The following is a 25,125-nucleotide window of genomic DNA, read 5'->3' as shown; positions in this document are numbered from 1 at the left end:
TGAACTACCCGGAAACCGCTTTTGGCGCATAACAGGGCTGAAATAGTCGATTCTTCTGTCGCCCTTCCGCAACCTTGTCGAAATCCAACTTGAACAATTCAAATCGAACATGGAATTTTTGGGTGAAGGTGAGGTGGAGAAATATGATAGGAATTTTACTAGCTAAAATAATATGTTGAAATTAAAAGAAAAAGGGGGAGAAAATCAGTTTGCTCGCGACACAAAACCGAAAATCTCGTATTATTAAACTAGATAAAAAAATACGGAAGAAAAGAAATGGAGAAAATAGAATGTATATTATTGTGTATATATGGTGTATATATATATATATCTATGGTCTATATATATCTATCTATGGTCTATATCATATATGGTACAATTAGAGGGGATATTTATAGGGGAAAAACTTCTAGAAGCTTGACGGTTACAACCGCCAATAAATAACTACTTTTAAAAATAACTACTAACTACCTCTAAAAATAACCATAAATAACTAACTCTAAAAATAGCTACTAATATAACTACTAATAACTACCTATTTTCTAGAAGGTTCTAGAATAAAAATTACACAAAAATAACCAAAAATTGGCTAAAAAGTAGTGCAGGATTTTAATTAAGAGAGCTGGGAGAGTGTAGTAAATGCAGGAGCTGAGGGTGCAGGAGACATAAATACAGCAGAATTCTGTGCAGGAATTATTGTGGTGGCGCAGTAAATGCACTGCTGACCAGCGGCAATAAATGCAGCGAGAATTAATGCAGCCGCCGCTTCGGTCACTTCCACGTATAGCTTTCCTCTCCGCTCATATTTTCGTGTCAACCTCGCTTGAATTCCGTGTTAGCCGCCGCTTCGCTTTCCGCGCTCGCTTGCCTTCCGCGCAAGCCGTCGCTTGCCTTCCGTGCGGCCGTCGCTTGTCTTCCGCGCTCATAAATACAGCCGCCGCTCGCCTTCCGCGCTTGCGCACTCCTATGTAGCCGCTGCTTGTCTTCCGCGCGGCCGTCGCTTGTCTTCCGCGCTTGGTTGACTTTGACTTTCTCGCGTTGACTTTCTGGCATTGACCGTTGACTTTTGTTGACTTTCACGGCGGTGGCTGTTTTTCGTTTCTGAAACCATTTTTTCACTTTTTAAGGCCAGTTTTGGGCTCCAATATCAATTTTCAAGCATTACTTCACCTATATAAATAATGAACATCTTATAAATATTTCTTTAAATAAATAATACTTATTAAATAAAATTAATTTAGTTAAAATTAAATACGTAAATAGCACATAAATAATGCCAAAAAATATAATTCAAGAAACACATCAATTAATTTAATTTATACACCAAAATAATTATAAATTACACTTAAAAACTAATAAATTAATATTATACAAACAAGATGAAATTAATACAATTTTTAGAATAAATTAACATAAATAATACCAACTCGACATAAATAAATAATTAATTAAATAAATATAAGCTATAAAATATGGCAAAATCAAGAGTTATCAATGGACTAGGAGTCAGGACGGGATTTGTGGAGAGCCCCGCGTCGAAGATGAAGCCTGGTGGCATTGACGTCCTCATGCAAATGGGCCTAATCCAGAGGCGACGGCGTGGGGATCCAGTGACGCACATTGACAAAACTACGACCAATTCAGCCGTGCAGGGATCCATGTATTCGGTAGATGCAGTCGTTGCCGGAATCCATCGCCATCTTGAGGAGATGGAGAAACGCATCGAGGGTCACCTACTGGCGATTGAGCGCAGAGTTGATGCATTGTGCGCGCACTCTCGAGTGTTGGACGGAGGGCCATCCTCGTCGAGTGCATTGCGTAAATCGCGTAAGTGATAATACACTTGTTTGCTCAATGAACGAACTACGCGCGTACTTGTATTCGGCGACAACATCATATACTCGTTTTCCTTTCGACGTTTTGGTGGCTTACCTAACTCTGGGTCCGATTGGAATTGTACCGCTCTCTGTTGGACGCCATGTGCGCATGATATGTTTTTGCCATTGACAGTTGTTAATATTTTATATTCGGCATACTCTATCATGTTGGGTACATCGGTCGTATTATATATTAAACGTAATTTGCACCAAAGAAATATTTTTTTCACTAGTCCTTCCGCACGTAACTGAAGGCTTCTACCAGGAAGCATTTTTCCTAGTAGTTCTTCCGCGGGTAAAACATCACACTTTATACTTATTGCATGTTTTTATGTAATACTCCATCTTTCCCGAAACTTTTATCTGCGTTACTGTAGGGACGAGAATTTAGGAGGGGATAAATAGACAATAATTTGAAAATATATTACCTGGAAGTAAGCATCATGTAATAAAAATAATTATAAATTACGATTAAAATAACTTATTAGTATAATTACAATTAAAGAAATTATAAATTAAATTTTTTTAAAATAAGACTTAAGTGTATAATATTGTTCAAAAAAAAATGACAAAATTAGTGGGACGGACGAAAATGAAAATGTGGATATAACAAGTGGGATGGACGGAATATAAATTAATTTATTAAACTAACTTAATAATTATATCACTGCAATTATTACTTATCATATCACTACTCAACAAAACCCACTAAATTCAAACATAAACCTATTACACCAAATGAATGCGGATTCCCAAAACTCCTAAAATTTTCAAATCCAACCCAACCCCAAACCAAATCTTTCCAAACCCAACATAAAGGAACACACCCTATGTATCTCATATGTGTATATATAACATAGTAGAGTTTTTTTTTTTTTTTTGGATGAGTAGACATTTTTAGAAATTTATTATTAATTTTAAAATTTAGAAAATTTTATTAAGATATTTATTTTTATTATTTCTAAAATATTTTGTAAAAGATTAATGCAAGTTTATTGAAAAATATATATATATTTTTTCATTAGAAATAGTATAAATATAAAAGAACAAAAATCATTAGTATATATATTTTATTAAATAAATTTTTAATTAATATATTTCCTTTAAATTTATTATTTTAAATAAATGTATTTATTTTTAATAAAAAATTATGTGATAAAAAATATTATATAAATGAATCAATAATATTAATATTGTTATATTATCTTTATTCTAAAAAATTTTTAAAAAAATTATAAATAAGATAGCTGACATATAAAAAAACAATTATTTTAAATTTATAAATATGAACTTATAAGAGCATCGTTACAGATATTACATTTATTTTATTACCTCTTTTATCTCTCTTTATCTACATCATGTTTATTTCAACATTTAAATTACTTTATTTATCACTCGTTATAGTAATTACCTTCAACATATTACCTTTACTATTTTACATGACACATACTAATTTATTTATTTCTATATATTTTTAATATATATAATATATAAATAATTTATTTATTTATACATATTTTTATATAATTTTATTAACTAATAATATTTTATATAATAGTATAATTTTTAAATATTAATTTATATATTGCAATATATTGAAACATATAATTTACTATTTAAAAAGTTGAAATTATTCAAATAAATCAACATATATATTAAATATTCTGTTAAGTTTAAAATTTAAAATTTTGAAATTTCAATATTTTTGAATAATATATAATTTTTTTTTTTTATATTTATTGAAGGTAATCGGTTCTTGATAAAGATAATAAATATTGAATAATTGTAAAGAGAAAGATAACTACTTATTACAGTAAAAACTAAGAAGACAATCATAAAAGTAATAATGAAGGTGACTACAATAGATTCTCTAAGTTATTAGAAAAAAATATGTACAAATACTTAATAAATAGTGTAATAATATATATATATATATTAATATACATGAAAGAATTAATTAATTTTAAAGGTCAGGAATAAAAAAAATTAAAATAAAAAAGCTAATCTGAAACGCCGAGATATACAATTTTTTTAAAAACTTTTTGGACTCAATAAACTAATTGAAAACGTTAATTTACCAAGTACCAAAATCAACTGATTTACTGATCAAACAACTAAAAACTCTTCGATAAGTTAAAAGCTACTAAGTTTTTACCAAACACCCTCTTCATATCATACATTATATAGGACCTATTCAAAACTTTTATATTTCTATTTTACTTAAAAAATAAATATTTTTATGTACATTTAAAACTCTATATCTTTCATAAATAAACAAAAATATTTTTCTATTTATTTGTATTACAATATAATTTTTTTTATAAAATAATATTCATATTATATATATATATATTTTTATTATAATATAAATTTTAAAATATTTTTAAATATATATTTTAATATTTTTTAATCATATTATATTAATTTTTTTAACTATCAATATTATTAATCACGTAATAAATAATAAAATAATATTATACTTTACTATTATTAATTAAATAAATATTATTATATTAAATATCGTGTCAAGAATCAACTGTTTCAACTGTTTTGTGGCGGAATAATTATATTGTTATAATATTCACCTTGGCAAATAACAAATGATATAATAAATAATGTAAATTTTTATATTTGTTAAAATTTATTAATTCAAAATATACTTCATTTAACAAATAAAAATTAACTTAATTAATTTTATAGCATTATAGATATATGATGTACCACCTACTCAAAACTTAATTTTAAATAAATATATCTGTTTTTTTTATTATATAAATTACATTATCTTATCGAATGACATCAATAGATTTGTTCATTTAGGTTTTGTTTACTTCTGGAATTTTATCATTTATTTTACTATTTTAATTTTTTTTTTCTCTAAAAAATATCAAATTTAACATCAAATTTTTACTTATTTTATAACACTAAAATCTAATTTTATATTTAAAATATTATATCAATATATATTTATATCATATCAAACAACAGTTTCAATTCAAAATTTAATATTAAATAAATAAATAAATAAAATTATAATCGTACAAATAAACACACCCTTAATATTTTGAGTAAAACGATATTCCATAAATATTACTATCAAAAAATATAATATGCATACATTAATACAATATATACTCCTATAATATATATACTTTATTTATTCATAAAAAGTTACCAATTCAATACAAAATATTATTCTTTTCGTCATACATCTTATACAACTTTTGGAAAAGGATCATACATTTTAATTACAATTTAAATGTTATAATTTATATATTTTTTTAAATTTTGATTAGACTAATTAGTTATCTTAATTTTAATATATAATTATTTGTATTATATTGTCATCAATTTTATTAATACATTGTTAATTATTTACTAATATAACATCCTAAATTCTCGTTTTTTAATCCTCACACAATATCATAGAGGAAAAAAGTATTGTTTATATTACTAACACAATTTTTCATATCTAACATCCGTCAAAAAACACAAAATAAACAAACTCAATATTATTACTCTATTCGTCCATTAAAATTAGTCCACTTGGGTTCGGTACGAAGATTAAGAAAAATAAATATTTTACAGAAAAAACGATAAATAGTGTAGGGTATTTTTAAAAATCTAGCTTGAAATTAAAGTAATAAAGAAAAATTATAATAAAGTAAGTGATATTTGTTGCATATAAGTGTTGAATTGATGATAATAATTAAATGTTAATTTGTTGATTTTGTCAAAATTAATAATTATATAAACTTAGCGCACGGACTAAAAAAGAAAATAAGAATATATTTGGCTGTCGAATAAAGTATATATTTTATTAAAATATAAATTTTAAAATATTTAAATATATATATTAAACTTTTAATCATATATTAATTCTTTTTTTAAAATTACTATAAATATCACTCACATAAAATAATAAAAAATATCATAATTCACTGTTACTCTCTCGGTCCCATATATATATATATATATATACAATAATATTTTTTATTTGTATCTATCTCATATGACAATTTTTTTTTTGTTTCAAATGATATTATATTTTAATAACATTTTAAATTTTATAATTTTGTATATTTTTTTATTATTATTAGGCCAATTAGTTATTTTAATACTATTAATATATTTTTTTTGTATCATATCGTAATTAATTCAATTGATACATTCATAATTATTTATTAATAATAGTTCTCTTAAATGTTTGTGTTTACGGTAATCATAATATAATATCGGCGACAAATGGAGTATTAAGTAGTTAAACTTTGTCACCTGAAAATCATATCCCGAATCAAATGTTTCATTCCGGAACCGAAGGAGGGTGTGTTTGTTGGGGGTATGAATTTTGAATAATATATATTTTTTAATTTGAATAGTTGTATGGCGTAATATAAATTAATATTTGTAATATTTTGAATACAAAATTAATTTTTAGCATAATATATAAAATAAATAATAAATATTTAAATTGATATTTTTAAAAGAATTTTTTTTAATAAATAATAAAAATGATTAATTCTCTTAAAATTCCCAACTTTTAAATTATTTTATTTATTAGTCGATATTCATATAATTGTTCAATTTAGCTCCCTATTATTCCATATAACTCTTTATTTGTGATTATTACATATTTTACCCATCAAATTGTCAATTTACCCTCTAAATAATTTTTTATTCCTATTTTTATCTATCAAATATAATTCAAAACTCTTATGTAAATAATATATAATTCTATTTTTTTATAGAATAAATTTATTTATTTTTTATAATATGAATTCCTATATATAAAATCGATCTACTTATGACTAAATAATATTTACATAATTTGTTACAATAAATTAATTAATTTTTATAGTAGAAAAATATTTTTTCAAATAAAAATTTATTCTTTTTAATTTGTTTATTATATTAATCATATTTATATTTAATTGAGATCAATAATTTTTTTAATAAATATTTTATATAATTATATTATGAGTACTTTTTAAAGTATTATTTATCTATTTATATTATATTTTTATTATTGTCAATTATAATTTTTGTTGTTGTAATATTTTATTTTATATTCAAATGAATAAAAGTAGAATTGAAGTATAAAAATAAATGTTTATAGTGCCGGGGAAAAAAGAAAGAAAAATAATGGAAGAAATTAAATGAGAGTGTTACAGAATTTTTTTATGAATAAAGAATGAAAAAGAATAAATTTATAAAAATAAAAAGGAAAAATAATAGAATTAATGTTTAAGGGAGAAAATAGAAAAATGAATATAGAATTGAAGGATTATATGAAAATTGCCTTAATAAAAATTTACCAAATTTGATAAAACAACACTAATACTACTTTCATCCCAAAACAATAGTCTTGTTTACTATTTTTGTTCGTCCCAAAACAATAGTCTTATTTTTATAAATAATCATATCACTATATAATTACCCTTACTCTTTCATTATTATTACACAATTGTCACTGTCTTTTACACTAATACACTTACAAGGGCAAAAATGTCTTTTACCTATACTTTTTATCCACTATCAATATAATATCAATATTTCTTAAATTTCGTGCTCAACACAACTAAAACTATAGTTTCAGAACGAAAGAAGTATAATTTAATTAAGGGTACGATTCTCCTAGTGGTTCGGGGGATTTTTACGGTACAGTGTTACCGTGCACAATGAAAATCTCCTAAACAATCCATGTTTCCTCTACGGCCGCAGTGCTGCAACATTGCAGTTTTATATATATATATACTAGAACACGCTCTTACGCGGTATACCGCGCGACTATTCTATAATGTAATGTAGTGAAACATTATTTATTTGAAATATAAACTGTAAAACAAAAATGCAATCGAATTATTTGCGCTCAAATCGGTTGGTCCTCGATCGGTTGGTCTGGTCGGTTGGTCAGGTGGGTTGGTTAGCTGTCGGATAGGCAGGTCGGAAGGTCCTCGGTCGGTTGGTCTGGACGGTTGGTTAACGGTGGGATAGACAGGTCGGAAGGTCCTCGGTCGGTTGGTCTGGTCGGATGGTTAGCGGTCGGACAGACAGGTCTGATGGTCTGCGGTCAAATAAAGTAGGTCGGCTGGTCTGCGGTCGGATAGGCAAGTCACCTGGTCCACAGGCGGATAGACTGAGATAAGAAGGGTGACCCTGCATCTCTTTATGAGTTTTGAAATGTCAAAAATAGCAATGATATTTCAACTTTGACAATTGTTACGCACAAAAAATAATAATAATAATAAAAATAAGGATAGCAGGATCTTAAAGGAAGTTAGACACGAAGTCGGGTGGAAATGGAGAAAAATTTGCGCTCAGGTCGGTTGGTCGGATGGTCAGGTGGGTTGGTTAGCGGTCGGATAGGCAGGTCGGAAGGTTTTCGGTCGGTTGGTCTGGTCGGTTGGTTAGCAGTCGGATAGGCAGGTCGAAAGGTCCTCAGTCGGTTGGTATGGTCGGTTGGTCCTCGGTCGGATGGTTAGCGGTCGGACAGATAGGTCTGATGGTCTGCGATCAGATAAAGTAGGTCGGCTGGTCTGCGGTCAGATAGGCAAGTCAGCTGGTCCGCAGGTGGATAGATTGAGATAAGAAGAGTGATCCTGCATCTCTTTATAAGTTTTGAAATGTCAAAAATAGCAAGGATATTTTAACTCTGATAATTGTTACGCACAAAAAATAATAATAATAATAAAAATAAGGATAGCAGGATTTTAAAGGAAGTTAGACACGAAGTCGGTTGGAAAAGGAGAAAAATTTGTGCTTAGGTCGGTTGGTCAGGTCGGTTGGTCGGATGGTCAGGTGGGTTGGTTAGCGGTCGGATAGGCAGGTCGGAAGGTTCTCGGTCGGATGATCAGGTCGGTTGGTTAGCGGTGGAATAGGCAGGTCGGAAGGTCCTCGGTCGGATGGTTAGCGGTCGGACAGACAGGTCTGATGGTCTGCGGTCGGATAAAGTAGGTCGGTTGGTCTGCGATCGGATAGGCAAGTCAGCTGGTCCGCAGGCGGATAGACTGAGATAAGAAGGGTGACCCTACGTCTCTTTATGAGTTTTGAAATGTCAAAAATAGCAAGAATATTTCAACTTTGATAATTGTTACGCACAAATAATAATAATAATAATAATAAAAATAAGGATAGCAGGATCTTAAAGGAAGTTAAACACTGGGTGGAAAAGGAGAAAAATTTGCGCTCAGGTCGGTTGGTCAGATCGGAAGGTCCTCGGTCGGTTGGTCCTCAGTCGGATGATCAGGTCGGTTGGTTAGCGGTCGGATAGGCAGGTCGGAAGGTCCTTGGTCGGTTGGTATGGTCGGCTGGTCCTCGGTCAGATGGTTAGCGGTCGGACAGAGAGGTCTGATGGTCAGCAGGTCGGACAGACAGGTCTGATGGTCTGCGGTCGGATAAAGTAGGTCGGCTGGTCTGCGGTCGGATAGGCAAGTCAGCTGGTCCGCAGGCGGATAGACTGAGATAAGAAGGGTGACCCTGCATCTCTTTATGAGTTTTGAAATGTCAAAAATAGCATGAATATTTCAACTTTGATAATTGTTACACACAAAAAATAATAATAATAATAATAAGGATAGCAAGATCTTAAAGGAAGTTAGACACGAAGTCGGGGTGGAAAAGGAGAAAAATTTGCGCTCAGGTCGGTTGGTCAGGTCGGTTGGTCGGATGGTCAGGTGGGTTGGTTAGCGGTCGGATAGGCAGGTTGGAAGGTCCTCGGTCGGTTGGTCTGGTCGGTTGGTCCTCGGTCGGATGATCAGGTCGGTTGGTTAGCGGTCGGATAGGCAAGTCGGAAGGTCCTCGGTCGGTTGGTCCTCGGTCGGATAGTTAGCGTTCAGACAGACAGGTCTGATGGTCTGCGGTCGGATAAAGTAGGTCGGCTGGTCTGCGGTCGCATAGGCAAGTCAGCTGGTCCGCAGGCGGATAGACAGGTCGCTTAGTGGGTGCGGCCTGCGGTCGGATAAAGTAGGTCGGCTGGTCTGCGGTCGCATAGGCAAGTCAGCTGGTCCGCAGGCGGATAGACAGGTCGCTTAGTGGGTGCGGCCAAGAAGTCTTTTGGTCTACCGATTGGTCTCTGGATTGGTCGGTTGGGCTATTTGAGTTCTGGAACTGGTGGAGGCGTTTGGCGAGGCGGTTGATGTTACCGACCAGACGACGTTCTAAAACGTTTCGTCTTGGGTGGTTGACGGCGGTTGCTGACGACGGTTCTAAAAAGTCTTTTCAAGCCAGTACAAAAGTAGGTTAAGGGCTAAATTGTCATTTTCGAAATGAGGAGCATAATAGACTTTTCAAGTGGCAAATCCGTACAAACTCGTGTTTATAAGATATAATATATATTTTTATTCATTTTATATTTATAAAATTATTTTTTTAATAAAATAATAATTTGATAATTATAATAATAATTATTTAATATAATATATACAATATATATTATTTTATAGAAAATAATTTTTTTATAATATAAATAAATAAAATTTTTTAAAAATTATGTATAAATATAATATAAATTCATAATCAAATTATATCATTACTATTTTTTAAAATTTAAAGTTAATACACATTTATACTTTTATATTTATTACGCAACAAATCAATAATATAAAAACTTTTCAAATTTAAACCAAATCTATACACAAAAAAGAAACATGTAAACTCAAACTTATTTTTAAGATTTAAATAAAATCCAAATCTAAACTCAATTTTCGCCAAAGGCCCCTAAGGGGTCTATTTGGTTCGAGGGGAGGGGAGGGGAGGAGAATGGATGAATAAAATTTTTTGTATTTGGTTCAAGTTTTCTGAGATGAGAGGGATTTAATCTCTTAACATTTTTATTTTCTTCCAATTTGGAGGAATTTAGAGGGAGAGAGATTTTATTAAATATTTTTTTCCTATTATACCATTTTTAACATTTTATTAAATTTTTATAACATCTTTAAATTTTAATATATATTTATATTATTTTTAATTATACGAATAAATATTAATGTATATTGTGCATATATCTAAATTACATTACATATTTTAAATTAAAAATTTGCATTAAATTTTGTCATAATATTTTCAAAAAATAATATATAATAATTTTTTTAAAAAATAAATAATTGATTTTTATAATTGATTTATTTTATATAAATTTTACCATATAAATTGTTATTTTTCTTTATTTTGATTTTAATAAATACTTATATTATCTAAAAAAATTATATTAATTTAATTCAAATGTATTTTAAAATACTTTTAAATAAATTTAATCGAATTTTATTAAATTTTTTTATTTTTTTTATTTATATAATATACGGGCAAAATAATAAAATTATTCTATTTTTCTTTTTATTTCTCACTCACCTCCTTTCCCTTTCGTATAAATCAAAGAAGCTATTACAATTTTAATATTCTCTGTCGGCCGTTTACCTTCATTTTCTTTCATTAAATTCTCTCCCGTCCGTCCCGTCCCTTCTCCTCCCCTTCTCCTCGTTTGAACCAAAGAGACCCTAAATAAATAATAAAAAAGAACATGTAAACAAGACCCAAAACGCTTATAACTAATCATGTCACGCTCATGGTAAAATTCCAAAACATGATTAAGCTTTGTTGAATGTAAATGGCTACTTGTAGCACACTAAAAATGACTCTTTCAGCTGATCTACCAAACCCACAGAACTGAAGCCATTGGCAGGTAATGCGAAGAACAACGCAAAAGGAATGGAGGAGGGTTTAGGCGTAGGGGCTTTAGCCGTTACGTATGTGAATGTATATATTAACCGAAATTGAAAGAAATCCTTGATGGTGGAACTGTGAGGCCGTTGGAAAGAGGAAAGCGACTGCAATTTGACATATCCTTTACGGGCCAAGAATTTTCATCTTCCCGCAAGCATTTGCCAAATTGAGCTTACCGGAGGAACAAGTATTTTCACGAAATTTCATTTGGACATTGCTCGCCGGAATACCGAATATCTGGTCATCGGCGACCACCCAAACGGGAGGAGGATGAAGTACGTTCTGGTTACTGGTGGCGTCGTGAGCGGCCTCGGCAAAGGCGTAACCGCCAGCAGCATCGGCGTTGTTCTCAAAGCTTGTGGCCTTCGCGTGACCTCGATTAAAATTGGTCAGCTCACAGTCCTGAAATTATGTGATATGATATGATTTATGGCAGTTTTGTTTGTTTTTCTTCTTGAGGTTCTACAGTTTGCATCAATTGTTTCTTCATGGCTTCTCTTTGTTTCCCGAGGTCTATCTAAGATGGGAGTGAAATTCTTCTGTGAACTTACACATTTAAGTGAAGAAAATAAACAGAAATGAAAAACAGATGAACCTCTCAAGTGCTAGCAGCTACGTTTGAACTTGCATGAAATTTTTGGGTTGAAAATGTCCATGGATCTTGACTATCAAATTGTACTTCAGCTGTGTTTCCTACTTCAATCAAATGTATATCAGAGTAGTTGTGTGTTAAGATTTGCCTGTGATGATAAATCTTTCAGCGTTAAATTCTAGTTTCTTATTTTAGCCAGTCATTGTTTCATTTTTCCATTGTTTTCATGTTTTTATTGTTTTGTGGATGCCGGAATGGTCTCCATGAAATTGTCTTCACTGGGACTAAACCCTAAGCCCTATGCTACGTATATGTTTATATCAAGTCTACACCTATATATATATATATATATATATGTGTGTGTGTGTATTCTTTTGTCGAAGAGTTAATTGTGTAGGATGAATATAATTAATTGCATTCTTATTTGTTGGTGCTACTTGTGTTCTTCCATGGCAGACCCTTATTTAAATACAGATGCTGGGACAATGTCTCCATTTGAGCACGGGGAGGTGTTTGTTCTTGATGATGGCGGAGAGGTACTCTCTTGATTCTAATTATGTCATCGTCACTTCCAATAACTGTTTATCATAGCTAATCTGATCTGTAGCAGAACGTCAACACCATTTAATTTTCATACTGGACAATAGTTTTAAAAACTTTGTCCATTACTTCTATATTGTTTGGCCTTGTGATGAAAATTCGGATATGTCCGTCCTGAAAATTTTGGCTGTCAGGGCCACCATGGATGTTTTTAAGTCATTATGGGCAAGCTCTTTACTTGTAACAGGTTGTGGCCACCATGAATGTTTATTAAGTCCTTATGCATGAGCCCTTTACTTGTAACAAGTTGTATTTAGATATTTGTAAGATTAAGAATTTTCTTCTAGTTTTATAGTGTATTTTGATTATATTAGTTTTCATCAGGTTTTTGATATATATGATTATGGAGAATGGTTTAGTTGTCTAGATCTCTGTTACTTCTTTCTAGGTATGTTGATTTCATTGAATCTTTTGAGATCTTTCCTTATGTAACCATTTTCCCTCCGTTTGGACAGGGCAAAACAATTTCTGTCTGATTCATGTGAGCCTTACACCTGTTCTTGGTTTTGTTGGGGAGCAGGTAATATTCCTAACTTCATATTTGAAACCAGAGAAGCCTACTTATCTTGATAAGTTGTATGTTTATAAATTTGTTCTCATACATATCAATATTTGCAGAAAACTAAACCCACACAGCACAGTGTCCGAGGACTTAGAGCATTAGGCTTAACTCCTCACTTTTTGGCTGCCGTTCTGCACAGGTGTTTTCCCATGTGAAAATTATTGATTGGAATTTATTTTATATGTGTATATTTTTTGCTACATTCAACAATTTCATGGTCTATTTTGATTAATCCTGAATTATAGTTATAGTAAAACTAGCTCGTTAGGTTTATAGTGATCAATTTGAGCATTAATCCATTACTTGGCAAATATTTCATTGTGTTTTTGTTTTATGTTCCAGCCTTTGTTGGCAAGTACACGGCAGAAATTGTCACAGTTTTGCCATGTTCCTGTAAGTAATTTGTATTGCCTGCTTTGAAATTTACTATAATGATCTCGTGGTACTATCTTCCTTCAATCTCTTTTGACAAGTTATTTGTATGGTGCTACACATAGGTTGGCAACATTTTGAATATTCATGATGTTCCAAACATCTGGCACATTCCTCTTCTGCTTCGGGTGAGCAATATTTTTCTGCAATGCTGTATAGAATATTTTTGTACTCTATTTAGTCTTTTTTTTAATTATTATTATTATTATTATTTCAATTCTCTATTAATCTTATTTCTAGAAACAAAATGCACATGATGCCATCCTAAGGCATCTGAAGCTATTGAGGTATGTTCTGATCTGTACTTCCTGCATGTTTTCTTACATTTTCTCCCCTGTCATTTTTCACTATCATAAATTTATCTGGACAATTTTGAAATTTGATGCATACAATTACAAGGCAAGATAACAGTGAATGAATTTGCAGACGATACAAATGCACAGGTTCTTATTATCACATGATTTTGATCTTCTATTTCAGAGTAGCCAAACCACCTAATTTGCAAGAATGGACGGAAAGAGCAGGGACCTTTGATAGCATCACCAGCTCCATTAGTTACTAACTGGATCATGTTCTCTTTCCATTCTAGTTACTCAAGTTAAAAGAAAAAACTGTTGCCTGCTACCACAGGTTAGAATTTCAATGGTGGGAAGTATGTTGGGCTGACAGATTCCTATTTATCCGTTGTAAAGGTGAGAAATTCTCTTTATTGGGTCTTAGATGTAGGCAATAATGGTGCTGCTCTAATTAGTCATTAGGAATTGCTATAAGAATGTTTACAAGCTAATCCGATTTACTCTATTTAGCTTTTGAGTAGCTTGTTCTTCTAATGGTTAGATTCTTAACAGTGCCTGTTCTTCCCAGTTCCCAATTGAAAACATAATTATTCGAGCATGAAACCAGCAGTTGATTGGATTGCCGCCTCTGATCTTGAAGATGAGAGTGCAAAAACGGTATAGATGTTCAAGCTATTCAATTGCATTTCATGATATCACTTCTATAAGATTGAAGACTCAAGATTCACATGTCTTGGCGTTGACCAGTTTACTTTTAATTGCAGACACAGTTTACTTGGGAAACGCAGCCATTGATCATATATCCGCAAACAGGAGTCCCCAACACGCCCTCTCAGATGCAAGTGGGGTCTACGAAACTTGCGCATGCATATGAGTGCAAATGGGGACGGTGGGAGTCAAACTCGAGACCTAGCTAAGGCTCTGATATCATGTCGGATGCAGAATGACCGTCTCACCTAAAAGCACGAACCGTTAGGGAAACACAGCCATTAATCATATATTTGCAAACGGGAGTCCCCAAAAAATATAAATTTGAGTTAACAAAATTTCAATGTTCCATGTTGGTCATCATGGTCCAAAAAAACAATATCTCATTACTTAAATTGATATCAATTAAAGGCCCATGATCTTGTTTCATTAAATGACCAAAGTTATACTCACTATCGTTCTATTTTCTCTAACGATCTCTAATTAGTTTATTAGAAGGCTTCTGATACCATAGACTTCTATAATTTAGAATGCTGCATGTATTTTGGTTCCCGGAGGCTTTGGAGATCAAGGTGTGAAAGGGATGATCTTGGCTAGAGAGAACAAAGTTCCATATCTTGGGGTTTGTTTGGGGATGCAGATATCTGTGATTGAGATAGCTAGAAATGTACGGTACTTCCTTACATGCATGCATACCTCTCTTTATGACCATAACATGAACTATATATATATATATGCTTTTCCATGGCATGCAGGTTTTAGGCCTGGAAAGAGCAAACAGCACCGAGTTTGATGATCATACTCCAAATCCTGTTGAGGTAGTTAGTCCATCATTTATGAAATTTATAATTTTTAGCATTTAGATGTGTGAAATACAAAAGAAGTTGTTGATTGTGTAACGGTTGATGGTTAAATATTTATGTTGGATTTAAAAGAAGGGTTTTATGAGTCGTATGTTTGGTGCCAATGGTATTTTACAATGGTGTGAAATGGGTTACAAATGTAACCAGTCTATGTTGTCAGAGAATTTTCCTGGTTATAAATACCATTTTTTAATGTGTCTTCAGGGTTCAAAAACTCATATGGGAAGCACAATGGGACTTGGTAGTCGAAGAACATTATTACAAACTCGAGATTGTCTAACAGCTAAGCTGTAAGAACTATGTCATTCCACATTGAAAATTAAGATATAAATTCTCATTATACACATCACCATTTGGTATGAAATGATTGAGCATCTATATTATATTGCAGCTCATTGAATTATATCCATGTCAAGCAATGATTTTATTTTTACTACTACAATCTTGCACTCTCTGATATTAATCTAATGAGCAATCTTTGGTCCCAGTAAAATTTACCATGCTTGAAATTTCTAATAGTTTTCTTGTCATGAAATAGGTACCATAACTCAGAGTATGTGGATGAGCAACATAGGCACATATATGAGGTGAGTGGCTTCTCGGATTGGCAAATATAAATATGCATATATTTATTTAATTATTTACTTTCAGAGGCATTATGTTTCGCATCAATTGCATTAGGTAAACCCAGAAAAGTGACCACCATTTTGGAAAAATAATCTTTATTGATCAGTTTGCAATATGGTTGTGTGTTTTCTTCACAGTTCATCTGTTGCTTGGAAAGGTGGCTGACCTTGTGTGAATTTGATCTCTTTGGTTCTTTCTTTTTGAGTTCTTCTTTTTATTATTTTTTTTACCTGCATCGTCACAATGTGAATATTATAATAGATTAGTACAACTTTATACATAATCAAGTTTAAAAAAAAAATTATTGTAAGAATTTCGGCATGTAAATTATAGGAAATGTAATTCCCTTGCAAAATATGAGAAACAATAATGAAGTATATTGTAAATAAAATATAAAAAATACGAAATATTTTAACATAAAAAACCTTTTAAGATGAAATAAAATTAACGGGTCAACCAAATTAAGGAAGAAAATATATTATGATCAAATTGTATATAAGAGTACTTTCAAGAATGCTTAAACAAGCTCCAATACCACTGTATCAATCGATGTAATCATAAACTTATGAAAAGTTAAGATCAAGATTAAAAACAAAACAATCTATCACATTATGTAAAATTTTGGTCGAACTACAAATATCAGATAGCAAATCTTATTGTTGGATTGAAAGATCAACGAATCACAAACACTCTATGAAAATTTCAGTTTGATCAAACGATTGACAAAACGCTGATGTTGTTTTTCTGTACCAAAGAATCAAAGAAAATATATTAGTATAAATAAAAAAAATAAAATACGATTTTTAAAAGCAAAACCAAAAATTTTATAAGCAAAACCAAAAATTTTATAATCAAACAATTTATAGTATTAAAAGTAAGTATATATAGATGTAAAAAACACAATTTTATCCATATCTTTGTTATTTAGTTGTTATTTAGTATCTTAATAAATCTGGATTTTGTTAAGAACGCATAATGTCTGTATATGTATATGATATGATTTCAAACTCAGATTGTTGGACGATTATTTTTGAAGCATTAATAGGAACATACATAACTACATCAGGAGATGCATGAAATAACATGTAGAAGCACTCATAATTCAATGTTGAATATATGATGAATACGCGCGCGTCAAAATCCTTTGAAAAGTTCGTCTAATTCAGTAACATTTGATTCGTCGTTGTGGTCTTCATTGCTGTATAGTCTTTGCTGCTTCATTTGTTCATAGAATCTTGCTATAAACCGTGCAGCCTTCTTGTCAATCTCCGCGCCGTAGTCCTCACTAGTTTCTTCCTCGACCACATTAGGGGTCGAGCAACTTGTTCCCTGCACACCACTCTCACTAAACTTAAATTTATAGGGGTGATCCGAGTCCGGGCGGGGGTTGATGCATGGAATGTTTGGCATCTTAAGGCGCAATGTGCGACGTTGTTTGGAACTTTTGTGGAATGAGAACTCATAGTCGCCGTGAACGAGCGCTCCTTGTCGCTTTTTTTTGTGCAGGAGCTTCCTGAGAAGGTGGAGCAGCTCGTCTAGTGCGTCGGCGACGATCGGGTTTCTTTTTTGGTTCCGGAGGTGCATGGAGAAGCGGGTGATGTTCCATTGGAAGAGTGAGTTGTTCTTAGAAAGTTTTTTCATGGGATCTCAGACCTGTTTTGATGAATGCAACAATAATGTGTATGTAGGGAACGGAAGGGAAGGTAAGATTGTGTGTTGTGTGTATTTGGTGATCTCACGTGTTGTGTATATATATGTGTTGAAGGAGGGTACTTTGGTCAATTAACATATCTGACTAAGAAAGTCTGGAACTAAATTGGAGAGGAAAAGGGGCCACAGTTTCTTTACCTGCTGCAGCTGAGGAGACTCCAGCAGTCAACCACTTAATTTCTTTTATTATTATTACGTTTTTTCAATAATGATATTTTAATATTAAAAAATATATATATATATAATTTAATGATATATTAGTTATTTTGTGTTGAAATAATGATAAATTAGTGCAGTAATTAAATTTTTTATACATTTGGTCTCCAACTATAAAAACTTTGGCTGATATGATCTGTCATATTGTTCTCAATAAATTCGTCGGTATTGATTTGACGCTGATGAGGTTGATTGGTCAGCACCATGTGAATTATATATATATTTTTATATAAAATAAATAATTTTTTAAATTTTTTATGTAAAGCAATTTTTTTTTTCAAAAAATCCATTTGGCGTTGATGTGGCGTGGATAAATCTAGTCACATCACTGCCAAATCAGCACCGGCGTGCCTACTCAACAATGACTAGCAATTCTAGTAACAAAGGATGGTTTTTGTCAAAATTTTTACAATTGAAAAAGCAAGTGGTATGAAAATTTTATTAGTTATTGCATTAAAATAATAAAAAAGTCAAGTAGAATATTATAAAAACAATTTATTTTTTACTAACAACGATGATTTATAAGTTGAGCTCTAATTAATACTTGCTTGTAATTTTGTAGTTGTTACGTACGAAATTTAGAATTAGGTTAAAAGCCCAAGGAAAAAAGAAGAATGGGCCTGGTAATAGAGTTGATTGAACTGGCTGAAGGACACCGTGAGGAAATCAAGGAAAATAGGTTTATTTCTAAGGAAAGTCCTCAGGTCGGAAGGATCTCAGGTCGGAAGGTCCTCAAGACGGAAAGACCTCAAGTCGGAAGGTCTTCAGGTCGGGAGGTCCTCAAGACGGAAAGTCATCAGGACGGAAGGACCTTAGGTCGGTAGGTCCTCAAGACGGAAAGACCTCAAGTCGGAAGGTTTTCAGGTCGGAAGGTCCTCAAGACGGAAAGACCTCAAGTCGGAAGGTCCTCAAGACGGAAAGACCTCAAGTCGGAAGGTCTTCAGGTCGGGAGGTCCTCAAGACGGAAAGTCGTCAGGACGGAAGGACCTTAGGTCGGTAGGTCCTCAAGACGGAAAGACCTCAAGTCGGAAGGTTTTCAGGTCGGAAGGTCCTCAAGACGGAAAGACCTCAAGTCGGAAGGTCTTCAGGTCGGGAGGTCCTCAAGACGGAAAGTCATCAGGACGGAAGGTTTTCAGGTCGAGAGGTCCTTAAGACGGAAAGACCTCAAGTCGGAAGGTTTTCAGGTCGGGAGGTCCTCAAGTCGGAAGGCCCTCAGGTCGGGAAGTTCTCAGGTTGGAATGCTGCGGCAGAACCAACAAGTCAGATGGTTTGCAAGTCGGGAGGATTGGCAGTCGGACCCATACTATTGTAGATTGGCAGTCGGGCCTAAAGGGCGGAAGGTCTGTGGTCGGCTTAAAGAGTGAAATATAGGGATAATTTTGGTCTGCTGAGGACACGTGTCAGCAGGAGAGGGGTTGGAAGACGGTTGGGAAGGAGACGTTGTAACCGTTCGGGTGACGGTTTTCGGTACGGTTTCCCAGAGAATATTTAAAGGTTTGAATCATCATTTGGCAAAGTATCTTCAATCAACTTCAACAAAGCAAAGTCAGATTTGGGGATCACCACTTTAAATTTCAGTCTTTTATTTTCCAGTTTATTTTCTGTACCATACAGTGTTTAGAGATTCCTAATCTCAGGCACTAATTAATCAAGTTTAAGGATATATTCTATATCTTTGAATTTTATTTTATTTTTGTTGAAAAATTACATCAACAGTAGTATTTGATATTATATTTAATTAAATATATATATATATATATTTGTTATAAATTATCCAAGATAAATGAGTGATGACGACGATACAATAATTGAGAGAGACATAAGCACACCGATGTCATCCATCAATCATTAGCTACAAAATATTACTCCTTAACCACTTGTCCTGTTTAATTTATTTACGAAGTTGATGGGAAGCTGCTCTCGTCTCGCAAGAAAGAAAAATAAGTTCAATAAAATTGACTTTTCAATTTCCTTTTAGTATTATAAAATTTATATATATATATATATATATATTACGACTGTTGATTTAAATCAGCATCATACTTATTTTTTACATCAACACACATTATGTAAATAATACGTATTAGTATTACAAACAGCATATGCTATGTATAATATGTGTTGTATACAAGTATGTCATGTGCTAAAATCAACTGTTGTGTGTATTGTATAGGACCATAGCATGTGTTGTTAGTTCATGTGTTATTTTTCTATTATATTAACATATTCAATGTGTTGTCTGTAGTAATATTGTGTACTATTAAAGCTATAGTCATGCGTTGTATTTATATTATATTAATATATACGGTGTGTTGTTTATAGTAATATTATGTGATATCTAATAACACATAATTTTTTGTTTAGCATAATGATAAATTTTAAATTCAGCACTGTAGCTACCCTACCCATGTGTATATATATATTTTAATTATATTAGACTCCATTTGCACTCCATGCGTTTGGTTTGAGCACCTATTTTAAAAATATATATATAATTTAATAAATAAAAAATAATATGATACTATTTTATTAGTTTTTATATGAAAAAATATTAATATTTTAAAAATAATAATAATATATAATTAAAATTTTTGTACATATTTAAATATTATATTTCAATAATATATATAATATAGATATATTGAGAATAAAATTTTATATAATACAATTACATAAATATATATATATATATGATTTTTATTTATTTATTATTTAACATAGATTAAGTTTATAGGGAATGAGGGGTAGCTTAATGGCACTATATTAGATTGCATTTGGCATGAGTTTTTATTATTTATTCAATTTTTAATAAAATATATTATTTTTCCTTGCCAAACAATGTTTAAAACTTTTAGGCGCGTAAAAAATTAATATTTTAATATTATTTGAATTTTTTGTAAGTGTGAAATCGAAATTTTATAAGATTAATAATGTCAATTTTGAATTAAAATCAAATAGACGTAAGAAATATGATATTTATGTAAATAAATAATTAGTATAAATTTAAAAAAGAATTACAATTTTTTTTTACTATATGAATATATTTTTAATAAATATATTAATTTTTACAAGACAGATAAAATATCAAACGTACAGTTACATAAATTGAAGCTAAAGAGTCTATTCAATTGAAATTTTAATGGATTTTTTTGGATTTTAAAAAATCTATGGATTTCCTGTATATTTAGAAAATTTACGGAGTCTATGTTGAGTTTGATGAATTTTAGTAATTGATTTACATATATTCAGATTTGATTGAATTGGTGATATTGTAATTTTATTTTTATTTTTTATGGATATATATAATTATATAAATTTATTTCAAATATAAATTTTATAAATATAATATATTTATAATTAAAGTTACTTATATATTATTAAAACACAAGTTTTATAAATGTAATATATAAATAATTAAAGTTATTATATATTATTATATTTTTTATAAAATAAAATTTATTATTAATTATTAATAACTCAGAAGCATTGTATCATATGTAATACTATTGTATATTAATATTTTAAAATTTATAATTTTAATATTATATTATCATTTAATATATCAAATTAGTTTTATACTCCCTCCGTCTGGTTAGGATAACTCCTTTGTTTAAGGACACGGTATTTTATGTAGTATAGATTAGTAAGTTATTAATAATAAATTATGATATTATTTTATTATTTTTATATGAGTAGTGTTGTTGGCTTTTTAAATATTTTTAGCATTATATATCAATAAAATATATACAATATGAATATCATTCGTAGAGAATTAAATTTTATATAATACAAATAAATAAAAATAATAATTTATTTATTTATAATTAACTTAAAACTAATTTTATTAAAAATAAGAAGTTTTAAATATAAATAAAAATATTTATTTATTGAGAAGAGAGATAAAAATAAAGAAGCTTTGAGTGGGTGTTACGTGTAAGAGGTTAGAAATTTAATTAAATTGATTTGTATTTGGTAAATATGTTTAAGATGAATAAATTTATTAAAAATAGAAAGATGTCATCTTTAATTGGACGGACAAAAAAAAAGAAAAGGATCATCTGTTGCAGGACGGAGGGAGTATTTATTTATTAGTTATTATTATTATTTATATAAATTTTTTACATAAAAAATAAATACGTACATAAATAAAATAAAAAACATAATTTACAATTTTTGAAAAAATATTAAAATAAAAAAGTAAATAAATATAAATTAACGGTTCAAAAAAAATATATTGAAATATTTATTCAACTGTCGTTGGAATGACAATATAGTATTCCCTCCCTCCCATAAATATAGTTTTAATTGGGTTGAACACGATATTTAAGAAATATTGATATTATATTGGTAGTTAGTAAAAATATATGGATAAAAAGACTTTTTTTTTGTTCTTGTAAGTGTATTAGTGCAAAAGGCAGTAGCAATTGTGTAATAAAAATGAAAAAGTAAGGGTGATTTTATGGTGATACCGTTATTTATGGAAATAAGACTATTGTTTTGGAACGGAAAAAAATGGTAAATAAGACTATTGTATTGGGACGGAGGCAGTATATTCAATAATTGAAAAACGAGAATGACACCGGAATGACAATATATTATATTCGATAATTGGAAAAGGAAAATGACACCGGAATAACAATATATTATATTCGATAATTGAAAAGAAAATACGACAGTAATACATATTTATTATGATAATAATATTTTTTAAAATTATATTTATAATATAAAACTATATATTTTTGAAAAAATTGATAATAATTCGCTAATATATTTTAATTTTTAATTATAATTTTTATTAAAAATTATAATAATATTAATAAATATTATCATATTATTTATCACTTATACAACAACAACAACAACAACAATAATAATAATAATAATAATAATTTTAAGACTTCATAAAAAATCTCTACTTATGAGGAGAGATTTTATACAATACAAAATTTTCACAATTTTTCATTAAAATCCATAGATTTTCAAAGTTTATGGATTGTTAAATACTTCGAAATTTTAAAAGACTTTTAAAAGTCGGTATTGAATACCTTCAGATTTTAAAAGACTTTTTTAAAAGTCTTGATTGAATACATCTAGATTGTAAAAATCCAACAAAATTCGACATAATCCGAATTGAATACACCCCCTATTCAAATACTCCCTCCGTCCCAATACAATAATTTGTTTATCATTTTTGTCCGTCCCAAAACAATAGTCTCATTTTCATAAATAATTATATCACTGTAAAACTACCCTTACTTTTTCATTATTATTACACAATTGTCACTACTTTTTACACTAATACACTCGTAAAGACAAAAAAAAATTTTGTCCGTACTTTTTAGCCACTATCAATATAATATCAATATTTTTTAAATCTCATATTAAATACAATTCAGATTATAGTTTTGGGACCGAGAAAGTATTGAATCTTCTGTTCACATAGGAAAATGACAGGAAAGTCAGAAAAGTGGGCAAATAGATAAATAAATAAATAAAAAGGAAATGAGCGTAGAAAAGCATGACAAAACACGGGGCTTGTTTCCATAAGTTTTCAAAATAAAAATCTCACTATTCATTTCTATAAAAATATACTATTTCTTTTAAATATAATATTATAATATTATTTAAATAATAAAAAAAAAAATCAATTTCAAACTAAACAAAAACACACCTCTTCAAAAACATTTTAATATTTACAACAATATGATGGAATATAACTAATAAGGGTATGGATCAACGGTCCATTCGATCAACTTAATATAGAATTTGAGCTAATATAGAATTGGACCGCATCAACATATGTTATATATATATATATATGTGACGAACATATATTTATACATATTTCAGTGTATTTATAATATATCATATATTGTATTATAATACAATATATAATAACTTATATCATTATATATATTTTCTCTGTTCCAATACAATAATCTTGTTTATTATTTCTGTCCGTCCCAAAACAATAGTCTCATTTTTATAAATAATCATATCACTATAAAACTGTAATTACTTTTTCATTATTATTACGCAATTGCCACTACTTTTTACACAACTACACTCACAATGGCAAAAAAGTCTATTTTTTATCCACTACCAATATAATATCAATATTCCTTAAATCCCGTGTCGAACACAACCCCGACTATAGTTCTGGGACGGAGGGAGTATTATATTATGTATAAATATATATTTATTACTCTTATAATATATATTGATCCGATCAAATCAATCTCACATTAATAATAATAATAATAATAATAATAATGTACTTCTTCCGTTTCACATAAATTTTTTTTTTTCGGTCCATCCTACATAATGTCACTTTTTTAAAAAAAAAATAAATAAATATACACTTTAATTATATTTTAAATTTTATAATTTTTTTAATTAAATTATTTAGTCATTTTAATCTCAATTAATAATTATTTTAACTAATATATTTTTTAATTATTTATTAATTATACAATACCTTAAATTTTGTTCCTCAGTTAAAATGGACAAATTAGCTGTGTGTCAGTGTGTATAATAATAGGCAGAAGGAATTAAGCAACCCAACTTTACTAGACAAAGCAAACTCAATTTCATCAAAATTTACCACCTAATTTATTTCACTACCTAACCTTCCCCCTACCTCCACGAAGTAACGGACGGGCCTACGCAGTAATTTCTCAGGCCCAAATACCTAAAATTCTTATTGGGTTATATGATTTTTTTATTATTTATTTTATTCAGTTGTCTTCTAGTCTAATTTTGCCACTTGTGTACAGAAAAATAAAAATTATAGACAAATGAAAATAGATGGTAGAACTAGAGAGAGAGAGAATGAATTAGATAGAGCGTTAGAATTAATTCTTTGTTTGTTTGGTAAGACAAAAGATTCAATTGAAAATTGTAAATAATTGCAACTATTTGG

The 25,125-nt window shown here is 30.0% G+C and overlaps 1 pseudogene; it reads left to right on the top strand.

Moving 5' to 3' along the window:
* The first annotated feature begins 1,472 nt into the window (after window positions 1-1,472).
* LOC127242864 (uncharacterized) lies at window positions 1,473-16,540 on the top strand (annotated as a pseudogene).
* The last annotated feature ends 8,585 nt before the right edge of the window (window positions 16,541-25,125 follow it).

The sequence above is a fragment of the Andrographis paniculata genome, unplaced genomic scaffold (genome assembly GCF_009805555.1).
Source record: "Andrographis paniculata isolate CXL003 unplaced genomic scaffold, ASM980555v1 Contig89END, whole genome shotgun sequence".
Lineage (NCBI taxonomy): Eukaryota > Viridiplantae > Streptophyta > Magnoliopsida > Lamiales > Acanthaceae > Andrographis > Andrographis paniculata.
The sequence above is the reverse complement of the archived record's forward strand: the minus strand, read 5'-3'. Positions and strand labels throughout refer to the sequence as shown.